The sequence below is a fragment of the Cervus elaphus genome, chromosome 21, assembly GCF_910594005.1.
Source record: "Cervus elaphus chromosome 21, mCerEla1.1, whole genome shotgun sequence".
Taxonomy (NCBI): domain Eukaryota; kingdom Metazoa; phylum Chordata; class Mammalia; order Artiodactyla; family Cervidae; genus Cervus; species Cervus elaphus.
In genome coordinates this window covers 77,246,467-77,259,617 of record NC_057835.1, presented here as the reverse complement: position 1 = coordinate 77,259,617, position 13,151 = coordinate 77,246,467, and the positions used below count along the sequence as shown (strand labels likewise).

Genomic DNA, 13,151 nt, shown 5'->3' with positions numbered 1-13,151 from the left:
AATAAAATTAAATGCAGGAAAAAAAATAAAGATACTGACTTGTCTTGACTATGGTTTACTCATAACACTCTAAAAATTTATTCAGTTCAGTCACTCAGTCGTGTCCGACTTTTTGCGACCACATGGACTACAGCACACCAGGCTTCCTTGTCCATCACCAACTCCTGAAACTTACTCAAACTCATGTCCATTGAGTCGGTGATGCCATCCAACCATCTCATCCTCTGTCGTCCCCTTCTCCTCTGCCTTCAATCTTTCCCAGCATCAGGGTCTTTTCCAATGAGTCAGTTCTTTGCATCAGGTAGCCAAAGTATTGGAGTTTCAGCTTCAGCATCAGTCCTTTCAATGAATATCCAGGACTGATTTCCTTTAGGACGGACTGGATGGATCTCCTTGCAGTCCAAGGGACTCTCACGAGTCTTCTCCAACACCACAGTTCAAAAGCATCAATTCTTTGGCACTCAGCTTTCTTTATAGTTCAAATCTCACATCCATACATGACTACTGGAAAAATCAGAGCTTTGACTAGACAGACCTTTGTTGGCAAAGTAATGTCTCTGCTTTTTAATATGCTGTCTAGGTTGGTCATAACTTTTCTTCCGTGGACCAAGTTTCTTTTAATTTCATGGCTGCAGTCACAACTACTAAGTGATTAACTGAAGAAGTAGCGAGTCAGCAAACCTGGGGAAATTATTTAACTTCTCTAGGACTGCAAGGAGATCCAATCAGTCCATCCTAAAGGAAATCAGTGCTGAATATTCATTGGAAGGACTGATGCTGAAGCTGAAACTCCAATACTTTGGTCACCTGATGCGAAGAACTGACTCATTTGAAAAGACCCTGATGCTGGGAAAGATTGAAGGTGGGAAGAAAAGGGGACGGCAAAGGATGAGATGGTTGGATGGCATCACTGACTCAATGGACATGAGTTTGAGTAATCTCCAGGAGTTGGTGATGGACAGGGAAGCCTGGCGTGCCACAGTCCATGGGGTCGCAAAGAGTTGGACAAAGAGCGACTGAACTGAACTGAGGACTCAGATTTCACAGAACACATAGCCTGAATTTAGTCCTACTAAGTTATTTTCAATTTCTTGAAGGGACCACTTCTGCTAAATATTTTTCCAGTCCCCACATCTATTGCCTGGCACTTAGTAGGTTCTCAGCAGATATTGTTTTTTTAGGGTTTTAGGAAAATCTGCTGTAGTCAATAACTGGGAAAGAGAGAGAATACAGCTGCTCATTTGCTATATTCTGCCTTGATCTCTCACTACACAATTAGTTATGCCTGTACGATCATACAAGCCCTGGGAAAATAAATCACTTCCAAGAATTTATTAGAGCGAGAGAGACTTTGCCTTGGGAGAGGACAGAGCCTCGCAGCAATGTCCTGACTGTTAATGTAGTATACTATTATTTTGTTCCTGGGTGGATTTAATTTTTACAATAAAAATAAAAGATTAGTCCAGAAACTTGAAACAGACCAAACTAAAAAATAAATTATCAGGCAAAGAATAACTATTACTGTATCATGTTGCTTTCATTTATGTTTCTGTCCTTTCTACAAAACTATAAGCTTCTTGAGAGCAAGAACTATATCTTACCCACCTTCATATTCAGGGATGCTAGTCAATGTATTTTACAACCAGTAAGGGAGAGACTTTGACCAGTCAGAACAAGTGCTGACTGTAAGCCACCAACGTGGTCAGAGTTTTCTGCAGATTAAATATCAGCCCTAGTTATTCCTGGTGTCAGCTGATACAGTGCCTAGAGAAATACTGGATGCTAAATAAATGTTTAGTGAATTGACAAAGACAGGAATGAATAAGCGCATGAATGCCACAAGCCAACCATCCCACCAAAGCCCAGCTCTCCCAGGATTGTCCTACTATCACTCTTTAAATTCCTTTGAACTCAAAAGCCTTGCACAGTGCAGAGAAGGGGGCTGCAGGTATTGTGGAAATCACATGACTTAGAGTCCCCTGGAACTGCTGGGGCAATGGGTTCAGTTAACCCAGGGTTTTGTGATAGTCCTACGACCTTGGGTATTTTTAAGAACATAATCTCCATCGTGAACACAGAAAACACAACAGTGAGCTTTGTGGTTCCAGAAAATAGGATTGTCTCAGCGATTTCCATACAGCCATGCCTAATTTGGATACAGAAATGACTGATTTGCAAGAGGCTTCTCGTTATTTTATGTTAAAACAGAATTCTACTGAAACTATTTTTTATCTTCCCATTCTATAATTTTGAGTAAGTACCTTTTAATTATTGAAAGTAATAACTTCCCATGAAAGTGTATTTTAAAAATAAACTGTTGGGTTGAAGTTACAGTGTACCAGGACTGTCCTAAATACTTTATATATGTATCAACTTATTCAATGAGAAACCCGTATGCAGGTAAAGAAACAACAGTTAGAACGAGACATGGAACAACAGACTGGTTCCAAATAGGAAAAGGAGTACATCAAGGCTGTATATTGTCACCCTGCTTATTTAACTTATAGGCAGAGTACATCATGAGAAACGCTGGGCTGGAAGAAGCACAAGCTGTAGTCAAGATTGCTGGGAGAAATATCAGTAACCTCAAATATGCAGATGACACCACACTTATGGCAGAAAGTGAAGAAGAACTAAAGAGCCTCGTGATGAAAGTGAAAGAGGAGGGTGAGAAAGTTGGCTTAAAGCTCAACATTCAGAAAGCTAAGATCATGGCATCTGGTCCCATCACTTCATGGCAAATAGATCCAAAATCACTGTGGATGGTGACCACAGCCATGAAATTAAAGCTTGTTCCTTGAAAGAAAAGCTATGATGAACCTAGACAGTATATTAAAAAGCAGAGACATCACTTTGCCAACAAATGTCCATATAGTCATGGCTATGATAGTTTTGTTCAGTCTTGCCTACAAATGTCCATATAGTCAAGGCTATGGTCTTTCTGACAGTCATGTTCAGATGTGAGAGTTGGACCATAAAGAAGGCTGAGTGCCCAAGAATTGATTCTTTTGAGTTGTGATGCTGGAGAAGACTCGAGAGTCCTTTGGACAGTGAGGAGATCAAACCAGTCAATCCTAAAGGAAATCAACCCTAAATATTTACTGGAAGGACTGATGCTGAAGCTAAACCTCCAATACCTTGGTCACCTGATGCGAAGAGGTGACTCATTGGAAAAGACCCTAGTGCTGGTTGAGGGCAGGCAGAGAAGGGGACGACAGAGGATGAGTTGGTTGGATGGCATCACTGATCCAATGGACATAAGTTTGAGCAAAGTCCGGTAGATAGTAAAGGACAGGGAAGACTGGTGTGCTGCAGTCGCTGGGGTCATAAAGAGCTGGACATGACTGAGCTACTGAAAGACAATAAACTTATTCAATGAAGGCTGGTAAATGTTAAACAATCCCCTCTGAGTAGAAGAGGTGGTTTAAGCACTGATTTGTAGAGTCTTCCAATTTCTGTTCCTCCCACCCTGGAGGATATCAGGCTACCAGAGTGATTTCACTGAGTGTGGAGTTGGAAAGAGGAGGAGTCATGACTCCCCAGAGCTCTGCCGTCAGCTCTAGCACACAGCTTGTTCTGACATCTCATGTCCTCAACACTGATAAGTAGGATCTGGAAAAGGGATTTAGAGGTCAACTGGCATTGCATCCACATTTTCAAATATGAAAATATAGGCCTGCATGTTGATTACTATTGATGAAGTCATGATTACATTAGCAATCAAGAGCTGTCTATGGGACCTGGCTCAGACACTAAAGAATCCACCTGCAATGCGGGAGACCTGGGTTCGATCCCTGGGTTGGGAAGGTTTCCCTGGAGGAGGGCATGGCAACCCACCCCAGTATTAGCTTGGAAAATCCCCGTGGACAGAGTAGCCTGGCGTACTGCAGTCCACGGGGTCGCAAAGAGTTGGAATGACTGAGCAACTAAGAACATGGGACCTGGGTGGATCCCTTGGTGGCTCAGACGGTAAAGAATCTGCCTACAGTGCAGGAGACCAGGGTTCAGTCCCTGGGTAGGGAAGATCTCCTAGAGAAGGGAATGGCAACCCACTCCATTATTCTTGCCTGGAGAATCCCATGGACAGAGGAGCCTGGCGGGTTACAGTCCATGGGGTCACAAAGAGTCGGACACGACTGAGCGGCTAACACACACAGCACATGGGACTTGGATAGACAAGAGGCTGAATTCTAAGCTAACCGGTCAAGTTTCCATTCAAAATGCATCCAGTTCTGAAAGCAGTGTCCGTCATCTTTGCTTGGAGAAAAGTCTAAATTTCAAGTCTCCTTTTCATATTTACACACCTTTCCTGGCTGTTAGTCCAGGCTTCCCTTCCTTAAGGGTATCTAGATAATCTTGTGACTGCCTTCTGCTTCGTTTCTTGCACAGCATATATAAAAAGACAATCAAATTGGGACCAGCATGTCCACCTATTCCACACCTATGTGACTCCTATGGGATGGCCCTTGGTGCCAAACTTTACAAGATTGCTAAAGTTTCAATACTTAATTCCTCTGGATACTGAAAAAATTTTCTAGCTTCCTAGGTCTAATACCACAAAACCTCCTAGGCAAATAATTTTCACATATATGTTAGGGAAAGTCTATTTATAGAATGCTGAGTCTAAGTCATTGAAATCAAAATTTTTAAAGCCTTATTATCAAAAGTGGAGTTAAGACACCCTATAATCCACCTTCATGTATTTAACAGTTTTGCCCATGTTTGAAGTTTATATCATAGAAATTCTTCCATACAGCGAAATTTTAGTTGTAAAATCTGCTAAAATCTAAAATAAAGCTATTAGAAATAATTTCGTGAATAAGAAACTTTAGTTTTCTTCTCTTGTGCTTGCCTTTTAAAATAGTAAAATCATTTACGAAATTCCTTCTGTGCTGTTCTGACTCTCAAGTGATTTTTTATTATTCTTTAGGGTACTCAGTAAAGCAACTCTTTTGGAAAGGCCCATGTTACCAAACATAGAATTGTGCTAGATTTAGAACTGCTTTGGATACCGATGGTGGGATGTGAAGTTCATTATGCTTTCGAACCACTACAGTGCTTGCTGGTCATCAGCTCTGCAGAAGGCAATCTGCTCCGCTGACTGCTCAGTCAGAAGACTGTTTCCTTTGTCAGACAACGTAGAGAGGATAGTTGCTCTATCCATGAAATATATATTTAGTATAAATAGCAAGCATAACTTTGCGTCTCTGAGCAGATGAAAAATGATCTATTTACTCTGAGAATATCAAACCAGCGATCTTACAGATCTCAATGAAAAGGGCAAGAAGGATTTGAAACACTCCCTGATGACCAGGCTCATAGAAGGTGCCAGCTGAATCATTTCCTATCCCACACCCCTCCCCTCACTGTCAGACCTAATCCTCCTCTTCCCCTCCTTCTCTCTGGAGGCTGTAGCAAAGATAACTTAGCTGCCCTTGCACAAAACCGAGACATTGCCCCTTCTCCCATTTCAGGAGCATGACTGCATAATCCTTCACCAGCACCCACCCTCCCTCACGTGGCAGAGCCCAGACAAGCTGCTGCGCCCTTCACTTGGAGACCTTCCCCACTTCCCCGAGCCCTGGAACTCTTTGGCTTCTGGGCAGTTATTCATTGATTTCTTGATGGTTTGTTTTGCTGTCTTCACAGAAGACATTTATCCAAAAAAAAAAAAAAAAATCAACAAAGGTGAAGAGATACCTCAAAACATATTGAAAATGCATTAAGAACTTAGGGAGCTGCTTTATCTCAGGACACTGAAATTAGTTTCTGAGCTGCATCCCTGTCTGACCTCAGGGAGTTAAGGTCTACAAGCAGGATTAGACAGGCACAGGCAGAGAGAGATCAGACGTGCTCGGGGACAAAAATAAGCAAAGGAAACAGGGCTATGCTTCCAGGCAGGGATTAACTTAATTTTCTGGGAGGGAGGAAGGGATTGTTTAAGGGCTTAAACCCATGGGGGTGTCTCAGATGTTGATGAAGTTTGACACTTGACATTGTTTTTTGGTTTTCTTGGTCTTTTTTGACATATCTACAAAGATGAACAGAAAAACGACTCATTATCTCTTCTGGGAAGGAAAGACTATAGGGGTTTATTTTAATAATTTAAATCCTCTTTCCATAAAATACTCTTTACACAGACTATACCTTTTAAACTCATTGTTAGGGAGAAGCTGATATTCGGTGTGACTTCAGCTCAGGAACTCAATAATTAATCCCTTAGAGACAATAGAATGTTTAACCACTGGATGTTTACTTGAGACATTGCTAATGAAAAATATTCTAAGCCTCCCAATTTTACAATTTGCACGTGGAATGAGAGAATGTTCAATTAGGGGAAGATACTGAAATATTGAATAATAGAAATAGGAATTTGCTTATGAATAAGATAAACTCTAAGCTGTGAGGAGCTGGGGTAAAGTTTGGGGGTCATGGTGGAGGACACTAACAGGATCATTTAGGAAAGCCAGCTCTGAGGAAGGGTTCTGGGCAAAGGCCGGGCAGCCTAAGGTCTTCTCCTGGGCCTTCTCCGGCCAGCTGTGACCTTCATCACAGGGACTGGCTCCGTTTCTAGAGGTGGAGGGGAGGAGGGAGGCAGTGTGAGAAGCCAGAGGAGCTGCGGTGGTTAAAGGGCTTTATCCAAACATTCTAGAACTAAGTGGTATCCCCACAACCCCAAACACCTTAAAGAAGGTTTCTACCTGTGCAGGAACTCAGAGTTTTTAAAGTGAAGTCGCTCAGTCGTGTCCGACTCTTTGCGACCCCGTGGACTGTAGCCCACCAGGCTCCTCCGTCCAAGGGATTCTCCAGGCAAGAATACTGGAGTGGGTTGCCATTTCCTTCTCCAGGGGATCTTCCCGACCCAGGGATTGAACCAGGTCTCCCACATTGCAGGCAGATGCTTTAATCTCTGAGCCACCAGGCAAGCCCAAACAAGGTCCTAAATACACACACACACACACACACACACACACACACACACACACACAGATGGGTAGGAAATTCTGTTTTCTGTCAAGGCTAATTAGAAATGCTTATTAAGCAATTCAGACAAAGAATACAAAGAGAAGGAAAGTGAATGACAGATCACAAGGACTTACTAATTCAGCTACAGGGGCTCAGTCTAACTCCCTAATTTAAATGATTGTGTATTTTCCCTCGACACTCTCAGTCAGACACACCACTACTTAACTACAGCTAAGTGATACTTCCATGGTCACGGGAAGGGCAGTCCCTGCTTCTCAGAGACCATTCACCCCTGAGCACCGCCCCCAGCGCTGTGGCTTTATGAGGAATACAACGGAAGACGCTCAAACCGTGTGTTCTCCCGTCAGTGACATAGCTTGCCCAGTGGCTTTGTATCCTGCAAGGAAAAGTAAGAACTGTTCTCAAAAGTGACTTTGCAAGCAGGTAATGTAGGAAAATCCCTGGAGAAGGAGAACGAGGCAGGGCTTTCTTGACATAAGAGAAACCATTTTTCGTCTGAGCCATTTTGTGATCTAAGTTTGGCCACAATGCTCATCCTTGAACAGGTCTCAATAATTAATAATCTTATGGCAGCAGGAAAATGCAGAAACAAACAACTGTTATCAGGCAAGAAAAGTAACCACAGCAAAAATAATATGTCAGTTGGCAAGACTCCCAGTTCTGTTTCCATGGTAAAGATTAGCCTGAAGTTCTCAACCACTAGATTAACTGAAACATACTGCAGCCATGAAACTAAAAGATGCTTGCTCCTGGAAGGAAAGTTATGACCAACCCAGACAGCATGTTAAAAGCAGAGACATTACTTTGCCAACAAAGGTCCATCTGGTCAAGGCTATGGTTTTTCCAGTGGTCATGTATGGATGTGAGAGTTGGACCATAAAGAAAGCTGAGCACAGAAGAATTGATGCTTTTGAACTGTGGTGTTGGAGAAGACTCTTGAGAGTCCCTTGGACTGCAAGGAGATCCAACCAGTCCGTCCTAAAGGAAATCAGTCCTGAATATTCATGGGAAGGACTGATGCTGAAGCTGAAACTCCAATCCTTTGGCCACCTGATGCGAAGAGCTGACTCACTGGAAATGACACTGATGCTGGGAAAGATTGAAGGTGGGAAGAGAAGGGGAAGACAGAGGATAAGATGGCTGGATGGCATCACCAATTCGATGGACATGAGTCTGAGCATGCCCAGGAGTTGGTGATGGATAGGGAGGCCTGGCATGCTGCAGTTCATGGGGTCGCAAAGAGTCAGACATGACTGAGCAACTGAGCTGAAGGGATGATTATGTTGCTCTTTTCTGATGCTCATCACTTCAATCAACTAAAACTTGGGCTCTGTCAACAGTCCAAGCTCCTTCATAAGATACTGCTTTGGGAAAGACCCCCGGTATTCTCCTTACTTGCTCCAAGTGCTAAATCCTTCCTTCTCCCGCTCTTTGGCCTAGTTGTGCCTTTTGGCTCAATACCTACCAAGAGGCAGTTTTCAGGTAACATCTTTATAGGTAGGTGCTGCATGCAGCTGTCCGCTCTGGTTCAAGGCTCCTTACTCCATCAAGTTTTGTTCATTTGTTTCTTTTTCAAATAGCTTTATTGAAGCACAGTTTATATACAGTAAACTGTACATATCTAATATGTACACTTTGATATGTTTTGGCATACATGTACAATCACAAAACCATCATCACAATCAAGACGCCAAATATGTCCATCATCCCCAAAGTCTCCTTGTGCCATTTTGAAACCCCTACCTCCTGTCCCTTCCCAGTCCCTCAAATTTACTTTGCACTTTCTAAAGTTTTACATAAATACTGTCATATGATATATACCCTTTTGGTCTAACTCCTTTCACTCGGCATATTTTTTTATTCATTTATACTATTATATGTATCAACAGCTCAATCCTTTTTATTACTCAATTAAGTTTTCCTACACAACCTCCAAAAACTTCTAATCCCACCATGAAACTCCGCTTTGGGTCAAGAAAAGTTTTTCATGTTTAACTTGCCACATTTAAAAAGGCAAACCTCTACCTAAAATGTGTCAGTTGGCAGCTTCGTTGAGAGGCTGGTGGCAGCCAGCTGTGAATTTGATGCAAGTAGAAGGGCTCCAAGGGAAAAATAGAAACAGGGATGATGGCAGTGGGACTCACCAGAGAGAAATGTTGAGTTTTTGCTGCTCCAGTGATGTCCACACTCAGCCTATCAGCTATGGCTACTCGAATTACGTTCCCTATTTTCAGTAACTGAATAATTACCTTTCCTTATTTCTCAGGTTCACTGCCAGCCGGCCTCATTCAAGTGCCAGGGCTGGGGTTTTCTCCGACACCTTCCCATGCCCTTTTGAGTACTGAGGATGACTATTCCGTTGCCCAGAGCCTAAGCCTGTCCTGGACAGCTGAGAGTTCACGGGCATCAGAGAGTCTCCGGCATCAGTTGGGATCATCCGGGTCTCTGACAGTGGAGAGACGCTTGGCAGTTTCCCCAAAGCAAGGAGTTCTGCTTCCCTCAAGAGACGGCTGGCACCGCTCAGCCCGTGTGGTTCTCAGCAGTTTCACACCCCAGCTCCACACCTGGGGTCTGGCTAGCTCCCACCCGCCCCCCCTCCCCTCCGTCCAGTCTCCTGGAAGTGAAGTTCCTACCTCCTGCTCGCCCTCCGTCATTTCTGCCTCTTTCTAAAAACTCCGATTCTGATCTCAAGGGGTTGGAGGACAGTGTGGGTAGAGTGCTTGCTTCTTCCATGTCTTTCCAAATCTATTGTTAATTCACACCATCTGGGGCTGGTTTACTTCACATATTTCTTCCTGGTGATTAACAAGAGTGTGACTTGGATCTTTTTTTTTTGTTTAAATAATAAAGATGGACGAACTATTAATCTTTTGGTCCTAGTAAAATAATCTTATTCTTGGATTAATGTGGAAGAAAGATCATGCATAAATAAGTGGGGAAAAGTAAAATACAAATGAATATGTGTGTTTTATGAATATTTCAAGATACTGTTTTACTACATGTATTTAAATAATTTACATGTATTTGCAATCCCTTAATATTAATGTATTTAAAAACATTTTTAAACAGAATTTAGTAAAACATCTCCAAGTCTTAGAAATACCTACAATATAACAATAAAATTTACCTGTCCAAGATATGCTTTTTGACCCCAGACAGCCTCCTTAGCTATGGCTAAATGGAAAGATTATTCTGCAGCCCTTTATGAAGATGAACACTTTTTAAAATTTTTTAAAATTGATATCCTTATTATCCAAAACTATTTACCAAATATATGTAGCACGTCTGCTATTTTGAGCAAGTGAAGTCAAGTTGGGCTGAATGTGCAATGAGGCCCTGAGGATCACCTCAAGATAAGCACCGTCCTTTGATGGGAACATTTTTGATCCCTGAGCAAAGCAAGGGGCTTGGCAGGGAAAAGGAAAGAGCCATCCTGTATAAAGAAAGAGCTTGCAGGTAAGGAAAAATTGTGAAACTTACAGCCAAACTTGTTTCAAAGTTTTCAGAAGGCAGTGCAGCTCCCGTCTGTCCTTGATGAGTGACAGGCTTCCCTCCGCCAGCACATGGGATCTGGTGCTTCCCTGAGACCACGCAGGCAAAGGTCTACTTGTCCTGGAAACCATCAAGAAAGCCATGCCAGCAGATTTGATCAGAGGGGTCAGGTGAATGGCAATTTCACCTAGAAATGTAGCCTCACAAGCACATTTGAAGGTTCCAAAGACCATTCATCCATCAAGTGCTAACTCTACAATCAGCTCACTCACAAGCCAGCAGAAAATGGAGCTTGCCTCTTTCACTGAATAACCATCCTTTCTTGTCTCAAAAGCACTCAGCTCAATATCCTTTTAGAGGCAAGAGTTCTTTGTTTTCATTTGATGTACATGAGCTTATCTTATCTTTCATGGACCAAGAGGAGATTCATAGCCTAGGAATCATAACTGATACCCCCATGTATTTATTTTTTTAATAATTAAATGCCAATGTAACAATTTAGTACCCTTGGCAACTATGACATCTTCAGTTTATTTTTTCCTTTTAAAAAAATTTTTATTGAAATATAGTTGATTTACAATGTTGTGTTAGTTTCAGTTGTACAGAAAAGTGATTCAGTTATACATATATATGTAGAGTGTTTTTACATTCTCTTCCATTATAGTTTATTACAAGATATTGAGCATAGTTCCTGTGCTATATAGTAGGTCCTTGTTGTTATCTATTTTATGCAATAGTAATGTGACTATTTTAACCCCAGATTCCTAATTTATCCTTCCCTCCTATCTCTTTCCTTTTTTAAAAAAAGCACCTAGATGTTCCTGAGATTCTGAAGACAAAGAAAAAAAAAGTATGTAAATGATTGTATTTACATGACATCATGAAAAACACAACACTACAGGAATGAAAAAACAGATCAGTGGTTGCCAGGGATTAAGTGTGGAGAGAGGGGTGACTAAAAATACCGCAGGGAGGGGTGGTGGAGGGTGTTTGGCTGTCTTCTCTACACCTTGATTTTGGCGGTAGTCACAAGACTTTACACACGTGTCAAAAATCTTAGAACAGTACATCCCAAAATGTGAAGTCTTCTATACCTAAATAAAGAAAGTGCACTGAATCTTATTAAACTGGCTTCTATGTGAAATGGAGTTTGGAAAATGTCTTGCTGTATCTCACTGTTCCGTTGAGCCCAAGGTAGGCAAGGCACGAGCGGGGAAGCTGGAAGAAAACTCGGACATGCTTACCCTCTGCGGACCGGCACGGCCGCCACAGCAGCAGACACGCTGCATTCCGTCCTGACTGACCCAGCGGACACGGCCACAACGCCTCCGTGATGCGGACGCCAGAGCTTCTCAGGGGCAGCTTATGCGTGTTTACTCGGCCGGTGGCCAAAGAGGTACATTGCGATGCGCATGTGCAGTGCTATGAGCGTGCTCAGCCGTTACGTAACCACGCATTCACAAAACGTGGGGTCAGAGCGAGAGGGCGACGGGCGAGAATGCATGCCCGCCACCATCTTGGCCAACTGCTCTTTCCCTACAGAGAAGCAGTGGAAAGGACAGAGACTCAACTTCTTTGTTTCTGTTGACATCTGGGAAAATCATTTACTTCTGTATAACTGTAATTAGAATCATCTTAATCATCTTCTCAAATTATGCATTATACGGATATTATGGCACATAAAGGATAGCAAGGTAGATACAACTACAGCCTTGTCCGGTATTAACAGAACCCTTTAAGCATTATTCCCAGCCCCCATCCAATCTTCTTTACCTTTCTCTTCCTAGGTAGACACTTCCCAGCTAAAGAAGATTTTATTAAAGGGATATATTGTTTTTTTATCCTGAAGCACTTGACACAAAAAAGTCAGACACCCACCCCATCAGTGGAAACTGATTAATCATCTTCACATATCAGATTGTTTACTGGTAAAGCTGAACTGTCTTGGAGTTTTTATTCACATCTGTGTCTCCAGAAGCTCTTCAGCCTGCTCATGTGTTAGTAGCCAAAGACCTTTTCTCTTGGGTAGAAACTGCAAATTTGCTAGTTAATTAGCTAATTTGTTTCCATGCTTTACGAGCAGATTCATGCTGCTTGATTCTTTTCCAGTTTGAACATCTTCCACTTCCCCCGAACCCCAAGTAAGATGACTAGAGTCAATTCATTGCCTACATATTTTTTTCATGTGTGTGTGTGTGTTGGGGGGGGGGGGGGGGGGAGGGTTATGTGTGTTTAAAAAAAAAAAAGACAAGGAATAACACGGTCTGGAATAGTTCTTCTCTAAGGATCTCTCTGAGAGAAATAATACTACTTTTTTTTTTTTAAGTATAGTAAGTTTCCAGCTGATATGTGAAGACAAGCAATGCTCACTAGATCAGTTTAGGGTGATATCTCTCAACCAATTAAAAGGAGCATTTTTTAGCTCTAAGTTAAGGGATATTCCTATAGGAATATCTAACTTAGAGCTAAAATATGAGTCAATAGAAACAAAATACTTAAAGGTTAACCAGCTATTATTCCTCCTGGTCTCATCTCTACCCATTTGGCAGCCCATTAAAGAAATAACTTTACAGGGAGATGTATAATGGCAGCAATGTATCAGTACCTTTTTACATTCTCGAAACCATAATTTTTCCTTTCACTTTACCCCCGAAACAACATAAAGTCTGAGT

The 13,151-nt window shown here is 42.1% G+C and overlaps 1 long non-coding RNA gene across 6 annotated transcripts in view; it reads right to left on the bottom strand.

Moving 5' to 3' along the window:
• The window catches only part of LOC122679419, a 57,125-nt gene extending 45,264 nt beyond the window's left edge, over positions 1–11,861 (bottom strand). For 4 of the 6 annotated variants that reach the window (XR_006336396.1, XR_006336391.1, XR_006336393.1 and 1 more), the window contains exons 1-2: positions 11,724–11,861; positions 10,468–10,599 (exon numbers count right to left, since the gene is read on the bottom strand). This is a non-coding gene — a long non-coding RNA (uncharacterized LOC122679419). Of the gene's footprint in view, positions 1–9,620; positions 9,783–10,467; positions 10,600–11,723 lie in introns of all 6 variants that reach the window. The other 2 variants (XR_006336392.1, XR_006336394.1) reach the window with 1 other exon arrangement.
• Between the last annotated feature and the right edge of the window lie 1,290 nt (positions 11,862–13,151).